This window comes from Protopterus annectens, chromosome 1.part2 (assembly GCF_019279795.1).
Source record: "Protopterus annectens isolate FY-2018-M chromosome 1.part2, PAN1.0, whole genome shotgun sequence".
NCBI lineage: Eukaryota > Metazoa > Chordata > Ceratodontiformes > Protopteridae > Protopterus > Protopterus annectens.
This window is the reverse complement of record NC_056727.1, coordinates 53,186,044-53,213,067: the sequence shown is the minus strand read 5'-3', so window position 1 is coordinate 53,213,067 and position 27,024 is coordinate 53,186,044.

The window sequence follows — 27,024 nt, the reverse complement described above, 5'->3', positions numbered from 1 at the left end:
ATGTTGATAGTATGCAGCACGTGGTTAAGAGAAACAGGCACAAGTACATGGCAGCTGTAACCCCTGCAGCACCTTCTGGTAAACCCCAGAACTTTCTAGAATATTCCAGACTTTGCACAGTCTCAGTGAAGCACAAGAGTGAGTCAGCACACTCAAAGCATGAGCCCCAACCCAGTTTCATTGCCAACTGTTGTAATTGTGGTGGAAGTCATGAATCTAAAAGGGAAAAGTATTTAGCTTTTGGCTAACAATGCCACAAATGCAATAAATGTAATAATTTCAAAAAATTTTGTAAATCAAAAGGCCCACATTTTTTCATTAAAAGGGAACATTTTAAGAAATTAGTTTCTCAGTTAGACTGTGATACGTCTACTGTTTATGTTTATAGTGTGTCATTGCTTCATGAAATAGTCAATGCAGTAGATTTAAGGGCCATGAATGAAGTATTTTGTACTGTTTGCATAAATGGCAAACCCACAGAGTGTTCAAAGTTGAAACAGGTTCTAAGTGCAATGTTACTTCTGCAGAAACATTTGCCAAAGTATGTAAAGGTGAAAGGCTTGATATGGCACGATGTGCGAAACTTGTTGCTTATGGAGGTGAAGAAATTCAAATCAAAGGCTCAGTAGTGCTTTCATGTTACTTCCAGCAGAATAGAAGAAGCTACAGTTTATTATTTTATGTGGTCAAGAAGCATGTTCAGTCATTATTAGGGATCAAACACTCTTTGAAAATGGGACTTCTTTCATTTAATAAGGACGTCCATCATGTTAGCTTAAAAGACCACAACTCTAGTTTTACACAGCACATTCTTTCTACCTATGCTGATCTTTTCCAAGACAAACTAGACAAACTTCCAGTTGTATACTCTATGAAGTTAGACCCAGAGGTCAGTCCAGTTATCAGTCCTGCACGTAAAATTCCAGTAGCCATGCAGGACAGAGTCAAGGCCGAGTTTGAAAAGATGGTGCGACAAGGTGTAATATTTCCAGTGGAAACTCCAAAGGAATGGGTATCTTCCATGGTGGTAGCTCATAAGAAAAGCTCAGATGACATCAGAATATGTATTGACACATGAGATTGGAACACAGTGCTAAAAAGACCTCATCATCCAATGTGCACAGTCAAAGAAGTTGCAGCTTTTATGTCAAATGCCACTATTTTTTCTGTCTTGGATACAAAGAGTTAATTTTGGCAAATTCAGCTTTACAAAAAAATCCTCATTTCTCACTACTTTCAGTACTCTGTTTGGCAGTGACAGATTTTTAAGAAGGCTATTTGGGTTAAATTCTGCAAGTGAAGTCTTTCAACGTGCAATGGAGCAAATTGTTTTTCTGGATATCCTTGAGCCATTATAGTAGATAACATACTAGTAGGAGGTCATGATGAAGCAGAACATGGCAGAAACCTTAGAAAAGTTCTAGAAAGGGCATGGCAAGTGAATCTTAAATGCACAGAAATGGAAATTCAGGGTACAAGAAGTTCCTTATGTTGGTCACTTATTTACAAGTACAAGGCTATGACCAGATCCTTCAAAGCAATCAGCCATTCTCAAGATGCCAGCTTCAGGCAATGTTCAAGCCCTGAAAAGTTTTCTTGGCATGGTCAACTACCTAGGCAAGTTCATTCCAGACTTGAGCCAACTTTTAGCACCACTCAGAGAGCTGGCATGTAAAGATGTATCTTGATCTTGGTCAGAGCAACACCAAAGAGCATTTGATGTCCTGAAACAGAGAACTGCCAGTCCACCTACGCTCAAATACTATGATGTTAACAAACCAGTTACACTTTCCTGTGATGCTTCAAAATTTGGAGTTGGTGCAGTCATTCTACAAAAGGATCAACCTGTTGCCTATGCATTGAGAAGTCTTACCCAAACTGAACAGCAGTATGCCCAGACTGAGATTGAAAAGTACTATTTCAATCTTGTCTATAAGAAAGGCAAACTTCTTTATCTTGTTGATACATTATCCAGATCACCCAGAAATACCACTGAACAGAGTGAAAATCAAGGGTCCCAATTGCTTGATGATTTTGAAGGCATAAAAGTGAGAAATTTTTCTTCCACACATCTTCATGAGCTGAGAGATCACACAGCAACAGATCCAGTTTTACAGAGGCTCAACCACTTTATCAATCAAGGATGGCCATTAAAGCAATCTAGTTTACCGCAAGACTTACAACCTTATTTTCCATACAGAGATGAGATTTTGTCTGACAAAGGTATCATTATGTAAGGTCCGAAAGTCATTGTTCCGACATCCTTGAAACTAGAGTACATTACTATCTTGCATCATGGTCACCCAGGAAAAATCTACCAAAAGAAGGACAGAGTGATAGTATTTTGGCCTTCTATGTCACAAGACATTGAGACAGCACTTTCTTGTTGTTCAGTATGTAATAGTACAAAGCCTCATGAACAGAGAGAACCACTTCAGCTTAACCAGATTCTGGAACTACCTTGGACGACAGTAGCCACTGATATGTTCGAGTGAATGGTCAACATTATTTGGTGTTAGTAGACTCTTATTCAAATTGGTTCGAGACTGACTTACTTCCTAACCTTGCATCCAGTGCAGTTATTACTAAGATGAAGTGTCATTTTGTTGTACATGGGAATCCACACAAAGTTATTTCTGACAATGGCACATAGTTTACCAGCCAACAGTTTAAACGATTTGCAGAAAAATGGGACTTTTCTCATGTCACAAGTAGTCCAGAGTACCCACAGTCAAATGGTTTGGTAGAACATGCAATTCAAAGAACAAAATAACTACTTGAGAAGTCAAAATGAAATAATACTGATGTTTTCTTGAATTTCTTGAATCTCAGAAATATTCCTTGAGCTAAACATCTTGGTTTACCTGCTCAGAGACTTCTGTTGAGATAAACCAGAACCACATTACCACTAAGTAGTCAATTGTTGGTTCCATGTGTCAAGAACAGCAGATCAGTGAGAAACAATCTGTTGAAGAAACACCTATCCCAGAAGTCCTACTATGAAAAAAACAGTAGACTGTTCAATCCATTGTGAGAGGGAGAAGTGTAAGGATGCAAATGCCCAAAGGTTATGATTGGATTGGTGCCATAAAGAATATTGGTCCAGAGCCGAGATCATACATTGTGGAGTCAGAAGGAGCAACTTGTAGGGGGAATGAGAAGCATTTGACACTGGTATTTGAGCCTATACCACAGCAGATAGTCTGTGAGAAAGACTCTTTATCCCAGAGTGAGTTGTCAGGTGTTCCAATTCCAGAGGAAGTTCCAGAGGACATTCCTGTTCTTATGACAAATCCAGAAGTTCCTGATATGAATTGTGCACTGTAGACTGTCCCTGTTGCTAAATCAAGTCCTAACTGTTATGTTACAAAATATGGTCAAATCTCTAAACCCAGTAGTAGATATGAAGCAATTTTGACATGGACATTGTGTTTTGTTTCTAATGTACATAGCAATGCATGCTTGTCTTTGATATTCTTTTGCATGAAGGGCAATCTTTTTAAGAGGGAGGATGTACATCAGTATGTGTGTATATACCTTTAAGAAGCTATCCAAGGGCTTGTGCTAGAGTATAAACACTGAGCACGTGCTAGCATGACTGCCATTTTGTATTTAGCTGTTGAGATATGAGCATGTATGTATGTAAGCTCAGTTTGTTAGTTTGTTCGTGTTTAAAGATGCTGCTATCCATCCTACAGTGTTTGTATTTATAAAAGCATCTGAACAAAACCCCAAGCCTTCTTATTACTTGTAATAGAGATGAACAAGTGACAAATACCATTTATACTAAATAGATGTTCAGGTCTAAAATGCCAAATTCAATGAAATGTTGATATCTTTCTGTGACTACCTAGTTCATATTTTAAAATAGAATGAAAGTGCAACATCAATGCCCTTGCTTAATAATCTTCATACATAGGTCTTTTAAATCATTCTACGGCCTTTCAATTAGGGAGAAGAGTAGTCATTCTGAAGAAAAAAAAGGAAAAAAAAACATAGTCTATGGACTTAAGTAGCTATGTCATTAACCTGATGATGGTGCTATACCAGCAACATCATAATTGCAATTTTAGTTCACTAGGTCAGGAGTTAATTTAGAACAAGTGATTCATAGCTGCCTCACATTGCATCTGTGATTGTGTAAAACTTGCTCTTTCAGCCTTCATCAAGGATAAAACAGCACCCGTCTCTTAAACATACCGATTTATTTAGTACTCTGGTGTTTCAAACATATCATACATTTATCTTTGCATGTATTTAATAAAACAGTGAAGTTTAGCAGGAAACAATTTGTTCATAGGTATAACTAGGTATATACTAGGCAACAACCACTAAGGCCCTTAAGCCTAGATGTGCAACCCAAATGTGACCCACACATTTGATTTATGTAGATGGTGATTTTCCGACTGCCTCTCTCCATCAGAGACATAGGAGCCAGACCAGGGGTGAATTTCTGATTATTCTTCCATTGGTCTAAGTTGCACTTAAAAAGGGATAGGGAGGAACTCTGCTTCGCATGGATGGGAAGCTTGTTCCAGAGAATGGGAATTCTCTGAGAAACATATCTGTTTTTCCAACATGTCCTATTTGTGTTGCAAGCAAAATTTAGATATTTTAATCAAGTAGTTCTGATGATGTTTGATTTGCAGATGTGCAGAAAGTTAATCAAAACAGGGCCCAGGGATGTCTTGTATGCCAGGCAAAGATCATATCTCAGAAATCTGTATGATACATGACACTGAGTAAAGAGACAGGACTTTAAGGTGATCAGCCTAAGAAATCATGATGTTCTTTGTGTTTCACTGTTGCAGTCATCACATTTGGGTTATCCCTTCCAGGGTAGCCCTCAGCTGGCCTGAATACCAGAGGCTTAGTATTTCTGCTTTGGTTGCTTTCACTTCAGGACTGATGTCAGGTCATCAGTAGTATAAAGTAAGGCAGCCAACACCATTACATCAGTCTTTCTTGCCATGGAGCCCAAAGAAGAAGCAGTTCGCACGAGTAACAGTCAGCCACTACCTGAGTTTCGTCTTCTGAATTGAAGCTGAAGTCTTCAAAAGCTAAGTACCCCATTGGTGATCTTTTTTTCTTGCACTAACTGATGTCAGAAAAAGTTAACAAATGTCTCGCCTGTGGAAAGCAAATACCAGACGAGACTTTCATTCTTACTGTGTCACTTGCTTAGGCCCAGACCACGATGTCCCTCGCTGTCGCTTTTGTGCTTTGTTCAACACCAGAACTATATGTCATCGGGCCCTTATTGTAGCTAGATATTTTCGCTTACAGTCCTCGAATTCCGATATGGCTTCGGTAAGTCATCCAACAGCAGATCTTCCAAAAAAACATAAGGATAAAGACAGAGACAGACTGCATAGGTCCAAACCTACCGACGATGCTTCCGTTAAGCTAGTCAACAGTTCTCCGGTCCTCAGTGAGGTGCTTTCACAGAGCCTGATGCCCACTTCTGTCAATTTGCAGGCTGCTACCGAGACCCTTTTGGAGTCCAGTATGCCGCAAAACTCTTCTTTGACTAAGGATCCTGCGGTTGTCTCTTCCTTAGATGGGTCTGGAGCCACTGAGCAGGCACTGGCTTCTGAAAAAGTACTTTTCACTACTGATTCTCAACACAAACCGATGACTTCTTTTGCGTCTGCTGTACTTTTACTCCCTGTATTCTTTCAGTAAGGAACCTTTGTGTGCATTCAAGTTGCTGCAAGTATCTGATCAGGTACATACCGAATGGGGGATTATACTCTATGATGGGTCTGTTAAGGGTCAAGTACAGTGGTATGATGACTTCAATGGACTTAGATGTCATGCCCTTGCTTATAAGTTGAGCAACATATAAGAATTTTCTTACTACCCTGGAAACATGCTGATCAAAAGCTAGGTTGCTATCTAGATGAGTTCTCAGATCCTTGACAGGTAAATCAACTTTTAAGGTTGCTTTACTGATGTAGTTACCCAGGGTGGTAGATTTCCCAAAAAGTACTTTAATACATTTCTTGGTATTGAGTTTTAAGCCATGGCTTTGCCACCAAGAGTTTGTCAGTATTAGACTTTCCTGAAAGATGTCATATCTTGTAGGAGGGACTCAATGACTGCCTCTAGTTTGCAATCATCTGCAAACATGAGCAGCCAAAGGTCTTTGACATTCGGTTTGATATCCCAGAAGTAGATACTCCAGTGGTGACCACTGACCAACCTGTTTGTGGAGGTAGTCTCACTGATTCTAACCTCTGGTCCTATAAGTGAGTCAGCTAGCTACCCATTGTGTTATAAAGGGGTTTGTACCTAGTTTCATAAGTTTTTGGCAATGCCTGATTGGAGTATTGTATCAAATGGTTTAGACAGATCTAGGTAGGCAGTAGGCACCATTTTCCCCTCATCCATTGCCTTAGTGACCTTTTTAAAGAAGTCCACCACACTCAATATCATGACCTTGCTCTGAGAAAGCTAAACTGGGATAGAACCAGTGTCTGGAGGCCTTCTATGTCCTTGTTGACAATTTCTTTGATAATATTTTCCATGGTTTTTCAAACAAAACTAGTTAGTGTAATGTATCTGTGGTTACTAGGCTCTGTTGAAGGTCCTCCGTTATGAAGGGGGATGACAATTGCAGTCCTCCATTCACATGGCACAAAGTCGGTTTTAAGACTATTGCTAAATAATGACTCCAGAAGTCCTGATAAGTCATATTTTAGAATATTTAGGCGACATCCTGGGATGTTATCAAGGACCAATGAGGCTGTGTTCTTGGCTTTAGTGTGTGCAGCCAGTACATGCCCCGTAGTTATAACTGGAGGGGTTATATCTGAGGGTATTTCTGAGGGAATAGTTGGGGGCGAGGGGGTGGTAAAGCTGGAACTACATTTGTTAAATACTTCTCTGTTTATAAGAATTAGGAGATAGATGGAGGGTCAGAAGTGGATATGTTGTACTATCTGTGGGCTAGCCATGTATTTTGTAATGTAGCCATGTAATATTTGTGATTTGTGGGACCTGGACATGTGACAGGGGTAGAAATGTGAGACTGGTGCAGAAGGGTTGTGAGAATCCAAGTCAAGGTAAGGCAGGTAGCAGGCAGCTAGAAAAGAGCAATCAGGAAATAGCCCTGGGTAAAACAAGAACAGAAAAGATAGAAAATGGGAGGCAGGATCTTGCCTGAAGGAGACTGTGGGAGAAGGACACGAGAAAGTGTTAGTCTCCATAGACACAGACAAGAAGAAGGATTAATAACATAAGGTGGAGAGGGGCGAATAGAGGAAGAGAATAAAAACAGGAAGAGAGAGTTACGGAGGAGATCACAGCAGGGAAAACTTATAATAAGAGTATAACAAGGGATGAGAATAATTTTAGTAGAGTACACAGAGACAAGCATCTAACCAGGATAGTGCAGAGAGCTGAGAGAGGTTTCAGTGGGGTGAGAAACGGTACAAGTAGAAGGTGTAGTTATATAGGGTAGGAAGTGAGGAAAGAGAAGAGAAAATGTGGGAACTGACAAAGAGATTTGGGATTGGAGAATCAATGAGCAAAGTGATTAAAAGGCTTGGCAATGAGGCAGGAGAGATCAAGTTAAATTGAAGCAGGATTCATTTTTTCAACAGGCATGAAAGGGGAGATTAAGGTCATAACTGTTAGTAGATGTATGCAATTATTTATTGTTTAGACAGTTATGGAAGGGGTTACTAAGGTCATCACTATTAGTACATGGATACAATTATTCATTTTTTAGACAGCCATGAAAGGATTATTAAGGTAATCACTGTTAGTATGTGTGTAAAGACAAGTAAATACACAGTAAAGGCAAGGAGTGATGAGATAATAGACATGATGTGTATTCAGCAGCAGCTTTACTGTACTGCATTTTGGGAGAGAAGTCACATGGCACACATGCTTGATGTGAACACACTTGCCACTCTCCAGCATCTGGAAAAGTAGCATGGTTCCACAAACTCTCACACATACTTCTCATTAGGTAGGGAAGCTGGTCAAAGGCCACTCAAACCCATTCTCTTAGCCAGCTCTCCAGCTTCTAGGCTGTTAGTTGATCCTGGGTCTCAAACCTCACAGGCAGATGCCCTGTTCCTATGCCATTGTAACAGTTTTCTGATCAGTCTTCTAGACCTGGAGTGCCAATTTAAAGTAGGTTGATCTTTCATCAAAAAATTGTTGTGATTAGAAACTTGCTATATATTTACACTGGTGAAAAGATAATCCTGAACAACTTATTTTATTTATAAATATCGGGGTTGCGTTTCTTCAGCTACTTTGAGAAACAATTTCAAATAAAAAGGGGGTAGTGCTGCATCTGTCTTAACACTTTGAATTAGTATTTGTGAACCTTAATACTTGAGCAAATACATTTTTTCAACATTAGTATATTTAATTGTTTGTATTGCTCCTTTATACTTACAAATTTGAACATCATGAGTGACTATGGCAGGAAATTACCTATTACATTTTGTAGTTCTAAGAGGTTTGTTACTGTTCCAACATAGCAAAATGTCTTCTGTTGTAAATGTCTTTTAAACCAACTTGCAACATTTGTCTGATTTTCAGAAACTAGGAAAGAATATGGCATTACTTATTTAGCAGTAAAGCATATTGTTATCAAAAGTTGTAAAGATGAAACGTCTAAATACTGCAAAGGTGAGTTTCTCCAAACTAAAGCTAAACAATAAAATTTTTAGAAATGTCAATTTTTTTTATGGGAATCTGTTTAGTGATATTATATTTTCCACTTGCCCATTGTTTTACAAATAACTTAAACTATGCGCAATATGCTTCAATTCCTTTTTATTACAAATGTATGAAATTCCTGCTTACAAACTGTAGCCATTATCTGTTATTACTTCAGCTGATATAGCAGTACAATATTATGATGACACAATGGTGCATAGCTTAAGGTTGTGAGCTGTATTTATTGTTGCACATGGTTTCATTCTCTCAGCTTTTGATCCCCTCCTGTGTGACCTTGTGCAAGTCACTTAACCAGTGTGTTGGCTCCAGGATGTCCCACAAAAATGACTGTGAGCTTATTTAGTTAACAAATGGGGTATTAACTGTAGTTCGAATGGGTACTTAGAACACTAATCAGTGGAGAGAGGTTAATAAGCACCTGTATACAGACATGCATCTATTACTTCCTTCATCTAATTGAAATTGTGTAATTAAGCAATAACCCATGCCTGGGTGTGGGTAATGCTGGATTTACCCATGGTTGGTGTGGTTTGGCCATGAGGGCGAAGCCTGAGTGGCCAAACAAAGAAAACCGTGGGTAAATCCAGCATTACCCACACCCAGAAGTGGGTTATTGCTATTATACAATGACATTATTTAAGAAAATAAATACTTACTTTTCTTAAATAATGGCATTGTATAATGCCCCCGTGCTGCCCTTCCGCAGCTGTCTGGTGCGGCAGTTCTGATGTACCGCATAATGCGTATGCTTGCGCAGTACATCAGAGCTGTGGGTGGAAGCAACGGAGAAAGCAAGATCTCCGTTGCTTTTTACAAAGTGTCTCACTATGTTAAAGGAGTTTAACATAGCAAGACAGCTTTAAAAAAAGGAAAGGAGAATCTCAGTTGCTTTTTTTAAAGCTGTTGCGCTATGTTAAACCCATTTAACATAGCGAGACAGCTTTAAAAAAAGCAACGGAGAAAGGAAGATCTCCGTTACTTTTTTTAAAGCTGTCTTGCTATGTTAAACTCCTTTAACATAGCGAGACAGTTTCTAAAAAGTAATGGAGATCTTGCATTCTCCGTTGCTGTAAAAAAAAAAGACTTATACTAATGGAAAAAGTCTGGGCGACCGGACTTTTTTCTATTAGTATAAGTCTGATTTACAACGTGCACGCTGACCAATCAGCATGCACGTTTTGGAATATTAATGGGGGGTCATTGTACAACTGATGTTATAGCATTTCCTCTGATAATTCTTTAAGTGTGACAGATTTCACAGATTATTTGCTTGCTGAATGTGGTCTGGCAACCTAAACCAGTAATGAACATCAGGTACTGTTTCCTTATATTTAATTATTCCTAGGTGAGATTTGTGAAGCTTACATATCATAGCATAATAGAACAGAGCTGGAATAATTAGTATGGTACCTTTAAACATTTTGCCTTGTGTACATAAAAGCTCATCATGATATGAGGTGTATATACTCTGACATCTGGGAGATCTAACGTAATACTATATGACCAAGCATTCATAACATAATTTCATAAAAGCTGCATTTCTATGTCATTCCTTTACAGATTCTTATTTTTTAAGTTCTCAGTGGATATAGAAAACCATGAAATCCATGAAATAATGAAGAACCTCTAAATCTTTCTCCAGCAATTCTTCTTTACACTCTTACAAGTAAGCATTGCTAAGTTTATCAGTTATTCATATCAGTTTTTTTTGTTTTGTTATTTTGTTTTACGTTGGACTTGTCAGTTGTACTTCTGCAAAATCAGCAGTGTTTTTGAAGCCTTGTGAAGAGAAATTTTGAAAATGTCACAACACTCAATTAGGTCCATAACTTATGCTGACACTGTAAAGAAACAATTGCCAAAGCCTCCCAGAACACACACTAAAACATTCCAGCCCCTGTACATAAAATAACACCTACTATGTTATAATTCCATACAGCTCACTTAGTCACCAGGAAAGCACGTGTATGCACATAAGATCCACTAAGTCAGTTTCTGCACAGAAAAATGTTTTATTCATACGTGATTCTGTAGTTTGGCATACAGACCTACATTTGCCAGACTGGACAAGAACAGAGCATGAAAGGCTGTTTGTCTAGTGCGAGGATCTGTGATGTCACAAGGGCCTTAAGATCCCTTTATCGATTCAACAATGACTATAACCCAGTGATTGCCTATGTAAGAGTGACTCACCCAAGGTGCTCTACCAAGAGGGAAATGAACTGAAACATGATTAAACATACTGTGCAAGTGTTAGAAGCAGGAAAGACTCTAGTCTTGAATAGTATCTTGCCTTCATCTAGAATGGTGCCAAGATACCAAGACAAGATAACTGCCTTTACCAATTGTCTAAGTAGTTAGTGTCAGTCAATGAGGATCCAGTTTATGTTGGCCTGGGAAGAGATGGCAGATAAGACTTCCTGTTTTTTCCAAAAATGTCTTATCCCTTTCAAACCACCATGCAAAGACTTTTGTCTAAAAAAAGAACTGTGGGTTTAGCAAAATCCCCTTCTTGGGCATTCCTACATAGCAAACTCAAACTCCAGTTTGAACAACATCATGGTGGCATTGCTCAAGGTCAGCAGTCTGAATAGAAAGTCACCTGTACTTGTGGCCCTTCTGCAACTCACACACACATTGATATATGTCTAGTTACTAAGACATGAATTCAGTGCAATGACAGCATTCTCTCTGTGCCAGGGTTTAGTGCCTGTCATTCCATGAGGTCCTTGGGTAGCTGTAGGGGTGTATTTGTCAGAAAACCAATCACTCCATAACAAATTACCCATAACCCCAAACTAGTAGTCCCTGGATATCCAAATTACCATTAACAAATCAAACTGTTACTTTATTGCTAAACAGAGGTCCTACCAATGTCCCCCAAAGATGATAGAATCACCTTAAAATCATTGATGGATAAATTTTAAACAAAATACTTCTTACTGGGGGATATCAATTACCCAAGCATTAACTGAAATGCTTACACATCTAAGAATGGATATGCTCAGCATTTCCTGCACTTTGTTAATGCCAGTGTGTCAGAGAAAATTGTAAACTACTCAGTAAATGTTCAAATTTCATTTATCTGGTTCTTATCAACTTAGCCGCTGCCTGTTCACAACCCTGCATATTCTCATCTGTAGTTAAATCTGACCACACATCAGTCACCTTCACTGCCAGACCTAGTCATACCATATTACCACCAAATTAAACTGTCTTTAAGGAATCCACCAAGGTATACCTGCTTCAGCTTATAGAAGACCTATGCAAAATTAACAATTCCTTGCATGTAGTCCCAACTGGGATGTCTGCCACATTCACTTCTGACTTTTACGAACAACTAAACAGCTGAATACAAAAGTCAGCATCTATGCACCCTAAATATAATGATAAGTTCAAGAATAAATATGTGTGATAGATCCGCTGTATTAAAATACTCTGTAATGAAATAAGGGAAATGATGAAAAGTTGTGAGAAATCCCCATCCTCTTGTCTCAGGACTGCACTGAAACATGCTAGCAATGAACATAAGAGCACTATTAGAGATTATAAATCAGATTACGGGGTTTAGATACCAAAGGAAACTACAAAACATCTATAATTATGTCAAGAAATGATGGAATCATGTCCATCAATGTAATGAGCTCATCTGTAATGATATCACATTTTACAATCCCAAGAATAAAACCAACATATTATCACATAAAGTTACTGTTAACATCACCTCTCAAATTTTTGCCTCCAGTATCCCTGAGAATTTAGTTTATCCTGAAATCACCTTGGAACATGTCTTAAAATCCCTGTCAAAGGCTATAAGCAATGCTTCCATAGGGCCAGACAATATATCTGGCTATATTTTTAACCATGCCAAGTATGCACTCTCTGAGCCTCTGCCTAAACTTTTCATCTTCAGCCTGTCCACAAATCTGTGTCTGATGCCTAGATAGAGAACAGCAACTGTGACTCCCCTACGAGCTGCGGTGGTGGAGCTGCGGTAGCGTTGTCGCCTCACAGTAAGACGTAGTCCTGTTCGATTCTCAGATAAAGTGTCTTCTGTGTGGAGACATGCGTGAATGGGCGTACCTTTGTTGAAGGTTGTGCATTAGGGCTGGCAACTTGGTACGTAAAATCTACTGCCAATCATTAGCGGACCGGAGTTCCACTGTGGCGACCCCTAACCGGGAAAAGCCGAAAGATACAACAACTGTGACTCCCCTACATGAGTGGCCTCTCTACAAATCCTGGCAATTATAGGTCCATCACCCTTACCAGCTTTATATGCAAAGTCATAAACATATCATAGCATTAATCATTCATGCAGACACAAGCAGCTTACTAACCTAAATCCAAATCAGTTTGGTTTTGTGAAGGGCAGGCCCTATTTCTTTAATCTAGTAAGCTTCTTTGAAAACTCTACAGAAGATGTGGATGATAATCACTCAACGCACATTGCTTAATTCAATGTGGCCAAGACAGTTTACACTATCCACCATACTGGTATTGTTAAAAAATGGACTCTCTTAATGTAAATCCCTGTGTTAATCACTAGGTAGCAAATTAGCTATTCAACAAATCCCTGGTTGTGAAAGTTGAAGATGTTCTGTCTGACTGTAAAACTGTAACCTGTTGGGTGCCACAGGGATCAGTGTTGGGCCTTCATGTTTAGCACTTATTTTGTAAACATCTAGTCTAATGTTGCAGAATTATTGACTACAAGATGGGCACCATTATCCACTTATCCACTGATACTAAACAGCTCCATCAGGGGCTAGAATATGTGTATGCATAGTGCACTGATAGTCTCAAGTTACAGTGAATTGTAGCTGAATTTGGCTGTTCCCACATTAAATCTTTTAAATAGTACTCTTCTTCAGCAAGAGAAGTACAATAAAACTAGTCTTGAGTACTTATGTGGAATTTCTCATTTAATAATCACATTTACTTCATTGTCAGGAAATCTTTCTATCTGATCCAGTTAATTTCCATTGAAATGCCTTTCAAATTCAAACAAGACATCCTACCATCGAACTCTTCCCTTATCATGCCCATTACTGAATACAGTACCCCTTTGTTAGGTATAAAATGAAGCATATTACACAACTATAAAGTCTGAAAGATACCTAACTAACAAAATCAAAGACCTTAAGTCTGCTTTCAAATTTCCAGCTAGATAAGCATGACTCTCCTTATACAAAGTAGCATACAGTCTGCCCATGTGGTGACCTGCATCTTGTTTTTCGAGCAAGGAAAGGCACAATTCAATCTGATCTTCTCTTTCTTTGCAAAACCACTGACTGTATAAATACTCACACTAGTGACCTAAATCCACACTAGCAAATAAACAAGACTGACTATAGAGAGAGGTTCTTAATTCAATATATTTCCAGCCTATGAAATAAGTTGCCACTACAGATCAAACAAAGTACCACTTCGACTACCTTCAAGGCTTGCCTTGATAACTGGATGGATAAATAAGAATTTACAGTAGGACTGTCATGTACAGCCATGCTTGATTTGTGAGGTAAGAGCTATTAAGTACTTGAAAAGGGAGTTACAAACTTTTAAGTGTTGCTACTTAAAGGTGTTTATGGCTAGGCTTCCTATGGTCCTTGTTTATAGGTTCATAGGTTGGTACTAGGCTATTGGCCATAGGGCCTATACAAACCATAACAATTCCTTGGATATTTCTTCCCATAATATTTACTTCCCTATCATTATTGTTATTATTATTGTTGCTTAGTATTGCTTCTGTGTTCTTGTGTTCCTGTGCTCCTGTGCTTCAGTGTTCTTGTGTTGCTGTGTTTCTATGTTCCTGTGTTCCTCTGCTAATGCATTTCTGTTTTCCTGCATTCTTGTGGTCCTCTGTTCCTGTGTTCTTGTGTTCCTATGTTCATGTGCTCCCTGTGTTCCTGTGTTCCAGTTCATGTTCCTAATGCTTTTCAGTGGTTTGTGGTCTGGCTCTACTACATCTAATTACCACACCCAAAGACTTTAGCCATACTATATCTAATTTACCACAGATAGGATCATAGAAGTTTGGCAACCCAAAACTGTGATCAACACCTTGTTCTGTGTTTGGTTAAAAGAAAAGAATCGACAAACATGCACAGAAAAAAAAAAAAAAAAAGAACAGGACCAATTTAATGAACTTTTAGCACTCCACAGTCAATTTTGGTGTAATATCACCTTTTATTTCAGGTACCATGATCAGATTTTTATTTTAACGAAGGCACTTGAAGACAGGTTCATGGAGCTTTTTTGAATACAACAAAGATACTGCTGGATTTCTCAAGATAACTCATGATACTGGAAATCTCTTCATTTTTGGATATTGAAATACATAAGAACAGTTATGCTCAAAGCTCCAAGTCTAGTATTTTTAGGAGAAATATGTTTAACAGCTATCTACATTTTTCCAGCAACCACCCCCTTGGCAGAAAAGAAAGCCGTATAAAGGACAATTAATTCATATTTCTAAGGTAACATCAGATGACCAACAATTTGATGTACACAAACGTAAACTGAGGGGCATGTTTAAGGACAGGGAGTACCTGGATTGGTTGTTAAACCAACAGTGAAGGAGATTTCAGGAAAATGGAAAACCTTTTTTTAAACTCTTATTGGTTAAGTCCTCTATTACTAACACGAAAAAGGTACTCCTAGTGGACAACATAAAACAGGGAGCTAAGGTACCTCCCTTTGCCCAAGGGGTTGAAAATGTGAGGATACTTATTACAAGTGTCACCTTGACCAATGGAAGGGAAATTGGAAATTTAACATACCCCTACTCTACATCATCTCTAGAAAATTCCTAACTAGCATACTCCTTTCTAGTAAATGCCCATGATATATACAGACACAGTTGGGTTGGATTGCATGGCTAGGCTTATAAAGGCCCTGAAAGTCATTAACATCCTATATAACTATGAAACTATAAGGGGCATAATGTTTGTAGTTCTGACGTTCCTATTAATAAGTTACTCATTATCATACCTCTCAACCTCTTAGAAAATCTAAACAAAGCCATAAATAAAAGTAGGGCAAAGGCCCAAAAATAGGGACAATTTTTAAATATTGCTCTTATAAGCTTAGAAAGTTGATAGGATAACAGATTTTGCATTAGCATGAATTTTCTGAAAGGTATGAAGTCTGAAACTCAAATGTCTGTGATTATTTTCTAACTTCAATCTTTAATTATTTGCCACAAAACCAGAATTTTATTTTATTGGGAAAGTTCAACTTGGAACAAATCCAACTTTCAGCAGACACATGTCTTTGTAACAGGGGAGGAAACCCACCCAAATGCAGAGAGGACATGCACACTCCACACAGAAGGTACCCCAGACAGGAATCAAACCAGAGAACCTTGTGCTGTGAGGCAACAACACTACCACTGCACCATCCATGAAAATGACCCAAAAATATGAGGCAAAAATCTGGACATTCTGTGAGACTCTGTACAGTTTCATTATGTGTAAATGCAGGACATGCCCTCAATGTAATTACATTAATGAGGGCACTACTATGTTACTTCCCTGCAAAGATGGATCTTTTAAAACAAGAACACTTTAGAGTAAGGGTATTTTCAGCTGTAACACTATCGGAGTGACTTATTTCACTACATGTGTCAACTGCCTTCTTTTTACATAGGTAAGATGGTGCGTGCCCTTTGTGAGTGTATTTATTAGTCCAACTATGCTATTAAAAGACAAGATTAAACAGATGCACTATATAGTCATGGTAAGGTTTGTAGGGATCTTAAGACATTTATATATTTTTTATTGGAAAAAATACCCAACAATAACAGGGGTGGTAACTGGAAAGATAGGTCAGATAGCAGAATGGTTTGGCAGCTCTTACTTAATTCTATCCAACCCCTTTGTCTTAATGCAATAGTCTCCAGAGACAGTATTGTCAGACTCAGAGTACTGAAGGTTGAAAGAGTATAGAGATACTCATACTCGCCTATATGCACCTTTTTATTTGCTTTTTCATATACATCTTTTTTATCTTTTTTCCATGTATTTTCATTTTTTTATTCATATACATAAAACATTTATAAAATTAACTTCTTTAAGCCATTTTACTTTATTATTTATGCATTTAATGAGTGTGATAATGTATTTCAAATTCATTATTGATTATTAAGGCAAATGTAGGGGCCTTTGATTGGTTGTCCTGCATCACATGATGCACTGTTGAATGTATTTTAGCATCTAGGTTCACTTTGACTCATTTTCTGATGTTTTTTTTTCAGACCATGAGAACAAAAGTACTTCTTTACAGATTTTGTTACTATGGAGTGCTAAAGGTTCATCAAATTGGTCCTATTTGTCTATTTTTGTGTACATTTGTTGATTCTTTTCTTTCACGTTTTCAGTTTTGCTACTAGGTCTTTTCAATCTGCTCATTATTTGCATATTAGATATTTCAGTATGAGTCGAAGTTCTTGAATGACACACTAATGTTTTACCCTCTTGCAGTAATATTTCTCCAAACCCTTGTCAGCAAAAAAACAGTTGCAGTGTAACTGGATATCAAAAGACTTCAACATTATTTAAAGATGTGAAATCCCAGCTACGTGATGTGGCTAGGCCAATTAATGTGGTAAGCTGTGCTATATACGCTAATGACTGTATAATGAGTTAATGTGCATGATAATGAGGCAACATATCATGGCAGAGCAATTCAAAAACATTTAATTGTTCCTCAAGACCGGCTCCTGATTTATAATGCAACTCAGACACATGTTCATAGGTTCATAGGTGTTTACTAGGCTAACAACCACAAGGGCCATTTTAAGCCTAGCCATGCATCACAAATCTTTGACAAGTTCTGATACCCTAGATAAGAGTAAGCATGGGCCTGGGAGATGAACCATTTACAGGTTACCTGTTTGCATCAGAGACATAGGAGCAAAACCAGGGATGAATTTCTGGTTTCCCAACCAATTGTCCAAGTTGCACTTCAATTGGATTAGAGAGGAACTCTGCTTCACATGGATGGGGAGCCTGTTCCACAGATGTGGTAGTCTCTGGGATACATACCTATCTCTCAAGCAGGTTCTATTTATATCACAGGCAAGGTTTAAGTCTTTAGAATGGGTAATTCTGGTACTGTCTGTTTTGTGGATATGCAGGAGGTCCATCAGAGTGGGATCTGACAATACCCTGTATGTCAGGCATAGATCTCCCCTCAAAAGCCTATATAGGACAGAATACAGGAATAGGGCCTTGATGTGGTCTGCACAGGACATATTACTTATGCCCTGTATTCTTTTAGTGAGGGACCTCTGTGGACATTCCAGTTGTTGGATATGCCTGATTAGATACATACCAAAGGGGGGCATTGCTCAATGATAGGTCTGATGAATGCTAAATACAGTGGAACAATGACTCCCTTGGGCTTAGATGGCATATATTTGTTTATAAGTTGCACAACATAGAATGATTTCCTCACCACTGTAGACATATGATGATCAAAGGCTTGATTACTGTCTATGTGTGTCCCTAAGTCCCTGACTACTGGTTCAACTCTAAGGGGTGTGTTGTCAATATGATAGTTACCAGGGATGGATAACTTCCCAAAGGATATTATTATGTATTTCTTGGCATTTAATTTTAGTCCATGACTCTGATACCAGTTGTTTGTCTGTGTCAGCCCCTCCTGGAGAACATTTGTGTCAGTGTGAGATTCAATGATAGCTCCTAATTTACAATTATCTGAAAATTTAGTCAGCCAGAGACCACTGACATTGGCATTGACTTCTGAGAAGTAAATGCCAAAATGGAGTGGTCCAAGGACTGATCCCTGAGGGACTCCACTTGTGAATGGCCTCTTTGTAGAGGTGGACTCCCACATTTGAACTTCCTGGGTCCTGTCTATGAGTCAGATGGCTATCCACCTGGTGACATACGGGTTTGTACCTAACCTCTTGAATTTGTCAACAATGCCCAAGTGGTGTATTATGTCAAATGCCTTGGCCAGATGAAGATAGGTATTGTGAATGATTTTGACCTCATCCATTGCTTTGGTGACCTTCTCAAAGAAGTTCTCCAGGTTGAGTAGGCATGATCTGCCCTTGACAAAACCAAACTAGGTTGGGGCCAGTGTTTGGAGGTTTACTATCTCTCTCTTGATCATCTCCATGATAATTCTTTCCTTGGCTTTACATATAAGACTAGTGACACTTATGGGTCTGTAGTTTCCAAGGTCTGTAGATGGCCACCCTTTGTGCAGAGGGATGAATGTTGTCTTTCTTCATTCATGAAGCATGAAGCCTGTTTGGAGGTTACAGTTAAATAGTAATTCTAGAGGCCCTGATAGGTCATGTTTCATGCTATTTAGAAGGCATCCTGGGACATTGTCTGGGCCCATTGATGCAGTGTTCTTGTTCTTAGAGAGGGCATTAAGGACCTGTTCCCTAGTGATAGTAGGGGGAGTTATATTTGATGATATTTCCTGAGGGAAGGTTGAGGGGGAAAGAGGGGGAAAGTTGGAGCTGAATTTATCAGCCAGGAGGTTAGCCATATCTTCTGGCTCAGTATAGGTTGCTCCATTTACAATGAGCTCTGCACACAATTGTGTATTGCTTTTGAGGTTGCAGACATAGCTAAAGAATGCTTTGTGGTTGTCCTTGGCCTGGGAGGCCAAACTTACCTCATATCTGGCTTTGGTAGACTTTATTGTCCTCTGAATTGTTTGTGTAGTTTGATGAGAATGCTTTTATCCTGCTGGGTTTTGGGCTTCTGAAGTCACGATTCTAGCCTTGTATATTTACAATATGTGCTATGCTCCACAGTCTGATCCTAAAGAAACAGCTACAGCAGGATCAGCAAGGGGAAGGAACACACATCTGCCCACCAGTGCCAAAGTCACTATACTCCCTGTCACAGGAGGACTCAGAGGAGGAACCCCCAGCTGCTGTCCCTGTGAGCAGACATGGGTGTGCTTAGTATGCCCTTGCTTTGGCTAAGAGACAATGCATAGCACATTTCTGGTAAACATCACAGCTGTACCAGATGTTTGCTAGGAGGGACATCCCATAGGGACATTTACTGGGGGATGCTGGCTATGCCCAAGAACCGTGGATGATGACACCCATCAGAAATGCAAACACACCCACAGAAGAATGCCAAAATAAGGCACACGCATAAACTAGGAACATCATACGGTGTGTGTTTGGGCTTCTGATGTCACGATTCCAGCCTTGCAGTACATTCCACACACATGTACACAGATATTTACAATATGTGCCCTCCAGTGCCTAGGTCACCATAGTCACTGTCACAGGAGGACTCAGAGGATGCACTCCCAGCTGCTGTCCCTGTGAGCAGACATGGGTGTGCTCAGTATGCCCTTGCTTTGGCTAAGAGACAATGCATAACACATTCACTGACCACTTAGGGACCTAGGGACTAATACCTTACTCCTACTCACATACATACATAAAAAATGATGCCAGGCAACTCAAATGACCTGTACCTAGCCATTTACTTTCTGTGTACTGCTTGCATCAGACAGAGTCAGCTTTGAAGTACAGTTGTGTCAACTGCTGCATTTGTAAGGCAGGTCCTTAACCTACACTGTAGTCTTGTGGAGTATTATGAAATATGCTTTGTATCTACGAACTTGTTACAGTATGCAAGTAAACAGTGGTGTATTTGTACAGAAAAATTAAGTAACATGTGACTACTTACACTATTTTACTAGTATGTGCCCATCTTTAAGTAGTAGGCCTTATGCATGAAACCTTCATACAGACCAACTGGAGCAGATTACTGCTACATCATTCAAAACAGAAGTTAGAAAGTCAAGCTACACATTGCATTTTCTGACTTCAGACTTATCTGTTTCCTAACAGTAGATATGGTTTGTTTCCCCACCACCCAAGACAGGGGTGTCCCCTTTTAAATGGCATAACAGTAACTCATCTATGCTGCCAAAAAACCCATAGTAAATGGATGTTTTTCAAAAGTATTATACCCCACATTTCCAGGAGAATACTGTAGATTAGCTCATACATTGTATGTATTAGGTATCTCATGTTTAGCAGTGTAAATTGTTATTTAGATGATGAATGACCCCTGTTCTGGCAAGTTGTTTCTGTGGCAAAAGGACTAAGGCAGCCATCCTGTCTGATGAAGCTGTAATGCTGTTGAGGGTTCGAATCCTAGTAATAGGTTGTGTTTTATACAGAGTGTCACTCTGTGTCCCATACTGTTATCAACATTTTATTGTCTTAATTCCACATTTGTGTGATGTGCTGCATGTTTAAAACATTTTTGAAAAGGCTTAGGTGGCTTGCATGGCATGCAGCAATGCAGAAACAGTGAAAGAACATACAGGATTTATGTCTGACTGCCAACCACACACACAGGATGCATTCATTCAATGCCATTAGTAATAATGAAATCCTGACCTGGATTAGGGATATGACTGGGCTGTAGTAAAAGATATATATATATATATATATATATATATATATATATATATATATATATATATATATATATATAAATAACATAATAGTAAAACTCAGATGTGAGCAATGTGCCTTCATTTGCACACTGCTTATGGGTGCACAGAGTATAAAAAGGAAAAATGCATGCTTGCGTGTGTACTTAGTTAACCAGAGTGCAAATCAGATGCTTCTCATGGTATAGTACTCTCTCTTTCTCTCTCTCTGCATATATATATATATATATATATATATATATATATATATATATATATATATATATAAAATACATGTATACGGGTGTGTGTGTGTGTGTGTGTGTGTGTGTGTGTGTGTGTAGTGCCCAACATACCTACAAACCTCTTAGAGTAGAAATTCACGATAAAGAAACAAATAATGGGGAGAACAAAGGCCCCAAAATAGGGACACTTTTAAAATAGTGCACTTATAAACTTAGAAAGGTGATAGATTAACAGATGCTGCATTTCCATGAATTGTGTGAAGGATATGGCGTGTGAAATTCATGTCTGCCATTATTTACTGACCTCATTGCTCAGTGATTTGCCATAAATGTTCCAGAAAACCACATTATTGTGTGAAACACAGTACAAATATGAGTTAAACATCTGGAAATTATGCAAAAATCTTGATAGTTCAGACATATGGTGCCATATCATTTTCAGACACCATACTACACGTGAAAACATTGCAAATTGAGGCCACAATTTAAGTATATGTACATATATTGACAAGCAATCCCTATGATTCCCCACCAGCAATGATACCATCAAGCACAACAACCCTGGATCACCTTGAATTTTCCACACATATATCATAACCTGTTCAAGTTGTACAGATAAGTACAATCAATGGTGCTCACAGGCTTCCTTATCCAAATGCAAACAGACAGGCTCAATAAGGACATTGTTGTCACATAACTAGGCTACTAAACGGTATTCATCTGTTAGACTACTAGCCTCATATGACACTATAAGACAATGTGACTATGCAAGCCTCCCAAGCTGTTGTTGAACACATGGCTTGGTTATATCATTTAATATAAGTTCACCAGCAATTATTCATAAATCAGATTTATGCTGTGGTGTGTGCATTAAGTACTCTGATCTGTAGTCCATAAATGTAGGTAGGAATTCTAATCTCACTGCAGTCAACTGTGCGTGTGTATATACAGAAGTGGAAGTGTGTATGCCACACTGAGTTAACAAATTTCATGGTTTTGCACTGTTTTGATGCTTGCACAAACACCCAGTTCAGGCATGTCACAAGCACAAACACCCAGCCGAGTCAGGTCACCAACCTTTTGTCTCCCATGTTGCCTGCAGATGACATCTACCATAAGATTACCTTCAGTCCTGATAAAGTCAGACTTGTGCTGTGGCATGCGTGTTAAGTACTTTGATCTGTAGTCCATAAACCTAGATAGGTAGGTGTTCTAATCTCACTGTGGTCAAGTGTGTGTAATTAGATGTGTAAATGTGTACCCCAACCTGAGTTCACAAATGGCATGGTTTTGCACTGTTTTGGTGTTTACACAAACCTCTGTGCATGTGTGCGTGTGTGTGTGTGTGTGTGTGTGCTTGTGTATAAACAGATGTGGAAGTGTGTATCCCACACTGAGTTCACAAATGGCATGGTTTTGCACTGTTTTGGTGCTTGCTCAAACACCCAGTCAAGGGAGGTCTCCAACCTTTTTTCTCCTCATGTGGCCTGTTGATGTCATCTACCATACGATTACCTGCAGTTTTGTTAGACTTAGACTTGTGCTGTGGCATGTATGTTAAGTATTTTGATCTCTAGTTCATAAAAGTGCATAGGTAGGGGTCTATTCTCCATGCAGTCAACTGTGTTTGCATGTGTGTGAGCTGCTGGTGGATCTTATACAGAGCATTTTACAGCAGCCTAATGGACACTGTCCTTTTGTGTTCCACAGATACTGCTGACGTTATCAGTATATCAGATTATTGGATATTTATTTGCCACAACAGGTCATGGTGACACATTGGCCTGACAGATGTGTAGATGTCACCTCATCCCATATAAGACAAACAATACAGTTATTCTATGTACAAACATCATTACATCTGTTTGCAATGGTGATGTACAGGCTGACACATTAGATCACATAGAAGTCCATGTGGACTATGGTTATTGTGGATGACATTGTGGTCTATACTGAGAGCAGGGTAAAGGTGTATGAGACCCTGGTGAGCTGGATATATGCTTTCCAGAGGAAAGGAATGAAGGTCAGCAGGACTAAGACATAGTATATATATGTGACTGAGAGGGAGGATACAGGAATGGTTAGAATGCAGGGAGTACAGTTGGCAAAGGCATATGATGCCAAATATTCTGGACCAACGGTTCAGAGTAAAGGTGAGTCTGGAATACAGGTGTAGAAGAGACAGCATGTATGATGCAGTGTGTGGAGAAGAGTGTCAGGAGTGATCTTTGACAGACGGGTGCCAAAAACACTGACATGGAGGGTGTAAAAGATGGTAGTAAAACCAGCTATGTCATATGTGTCATAGATGGTGCCATAGTCAAAAAGGCAGGAGTCATAACAGGTGTTGGCAGAGTGCCAGATTTTACAGTTTGCATTTTGTGCGTCGAGGATGGACAGGAGTATTAACCATATATTACAGTGTCAGCTCAGGTTGTATGTTTTGGAGATGAGAACAGAGTGGTGGTATTGTACTGGTTTGGACATGTGCTGAGGAGTGATGCTGGGTATATTGGGGGAAGGGTGCTAAGGATGTAGCTGCTGGGTAAGAGGAAAATAGGAAGGCATAAGATAAGGTGCATGGATGTGGTGACAGAGGACATGCAGATGGTTGGTGTGACAGAGTAAGATGTACAGGATGGTTAGAAATGGAAGCAGAACATCTGCTGTGGTGAGCCTGAATGGTACTGTCCAAAGTAATAGGTAGAAGATGACATCTCTATCAGTAGAAACCCCATCTGTACATTTATGGCATGCCTATACAGTAGGAGTATCTAATTGAGAGTTACTGTTTCTGGACTCAGTTTGGGCTTTAACGGTGTCTTGGCATTACCGGTTCTGGATTGTGTGCAGAGGCTGTAACACTTTGCCGCCATACCTGCAGAAATGTCAATACACTTGTTTTCAAATACAATCAGCTGTTGCTGTTTGGGCAAAGGTCATTGATAGCTATAGTACATTACTCCCTGATGCCCTGTCTAAATATCTACACAAATGTATACACACAGGCATGCCTGATGGCTCAAACAGAGATGCTCTGGAAAATACAAACCACAGAGGTGTATGCCTGTCATGACTACATTATACAGTAAGTGAAAGAAGCTGCTGTTTAAAAATGCAACATTGAGAAACCAGGTGTGGAAGGCAACTGTCCTTAGCATAAACATGCAAATAAGATGCATTCAAGAACCCAGACAGAGCAGCTATGCTAAGCCTTTATACAACAACAACATATCTCGGGATAATCAGAGGGCTTTCTTTATGTACATCTGCAAAATGATATAACTTAGTTTTAGTTTAATCAAATTGTGTATGTTACCACATACAGTGATGCAGTGTAACTTCCAAACCTGCTAGCAGACATGTTTGGCTGAAAAGGGTGCCCCCTGCCACCACCACACCTAGTACCAACCATGTGTAACACTTCACCTCTGATCTGTTGTATCTACAATGAGGAAGTAATTACTGCCCTCCCCAAGACTAGGAGCACAGTCTCCATGGCACCAGATGGAATTCCAGCCTGTGTTCTTCCTGTGCTTCAACAGTGAGCTACTCCCCTGGGCACCATATTCAGTCACAGACTGAATACTGCTGTTGTCCACATTCAATGGAATACCGTCACCATTTTTCAACCACACAAGAGATGACTAGCAAAATACAAGTGTAATTAAGAACCATAAATTTATGCAACCTCTTTCATAAGACAATGGATACAGTATGCATGCATCTCAGACACAAGGAAATAGGTGACCTCCAAACACTAGATGTGTTCCAGTTAGGTGTTCTTAAGGGTATCTTGTGGCTGCAGAACCTGGTGGGAGTCATGACTGTGGCCAGAGACATACACAAGGTCAAAGATGTGAACACATCCCATTGTAACTTGGCCAAGGCCTTCAACAAAATCCAACATCTGTCATCAGTGGGACACTAACCAATGTGACTATCAAATTCTAGGTTATCAGTTGTTTTTTTAGTGGGATCACAGACCAACTACATTCAATCACAGTATGAGATCTCACCTCAAGCAGCAGACATGTCACCTGTGTGGTAACAGAAGTATCAGTACTGTGGCTGATCATGTTTGACTTATATGTCTCAGAAGTTCTGAACAAAACAGAGGTTATATGGCACTAATGACTGCTGATAAAGCAATGGGTGTTGCACGAACTGCATAGAAATGCATCAGCATATCCTGTGGTAATAAATGTTCCTGGTTATTACAAAATTACCATCGGTGCACTATTCCACAGTTCTGTACTGATAGACCTTGGAACGCATGTCAACTGCAACCTGGGTCTACTGAGGGGAGGTACACATTCTATATCATACATCTGCTTAGCAATGCCATTACGTCAATAGCGAAATATGGTAGCAATACCCTGTACTCATTCCTAATTGGGTGAATGAAAGAATATAAGCCACCCTTGGAAATGTATTTTATTGGATCCCTGCACCAACTTGACAGACTTAAAACATATCTGATAATAAAACATCAGAGGGTCTCCAACATGTGTCTTCTGTGGGCAGAATGATGTATCTGTCACTGTGTGCAGTATCATATAGATAGCTGTGAGGCATATTATGCATACCTTAGAGGGATATTTGTGGCGAAAATGGGATGAAAATGCTGCACATGCATAAGTAATGTGGGATTCCAGTTTCCTGTTCTAGAGACATCAATGGATACTATGACATACATAGGACATGCTAGAGAGACAGATACATCTCTCAAAGGTTGTCTGTCCTGTGCAGTAGGCTTCAAATCCATGTCAATCAGAGCACCTACATTGCCCTGTTGAAGGACATGCTGGATGACTTGCTGTGAAAATTTTATCTACCAAGGATCACTGCTGCTTCACTCCTAGACATGGGTGGTCTTTGCTAGACAAAATTTGTCCCTGCATTATGTCTGACTTTTAATATTATATTGTGATACAATGGCTATGCTTCTAAACACCATCAGGTCAATACCCTAGTCACATCCTATGAACCTCAGAACCTATGGCAATGTACATGCAAACAGGAGCATTATACTTTATTACCATTCTGATGAACTGACATACAGTCCTAAGATCTGAATCTGATGAGTTGACTTTCGCTGCGCACCCATACTTTTGTACTAAACAATCCTTCAAGAGAAAGTTAGATGTATTAATGAGACACATTAATTGTCAGAATTCACAGCCCTTACAAAAGCATCCACTAGAAAGTAGATAAATTATTACATTAGCAACTGTCTAAATGGATATGTATAATCTAAATGACAGGTAAAATTACCAGTCCAACAGAACAAATGGAGGTAATAACGTGGCACACCTAAAACTAAACAATCTCCTCTCCCCTACCAAACACGGCTTCCACCATGGCCACAGCACCATGACTGCCCTTCATTCCTTTCTTGAAACCAAAAACCTTGAAGTCGACTCAGGCAAGTTCGTATCCAGACCATCTCATACATCTTACTTATATCCTAACTCTCCACTCTACACCTCTCTCCCACCACCATCGCCTGGTTTTCCAGCTACTTGTTCAACCACCAACAAGCTGTCCAATGGAAAACTTCAACCTCCCCCTTCTTTCCCACACCCACAGGTGTCCCACAAAGTTCTGTTCTTGGCCC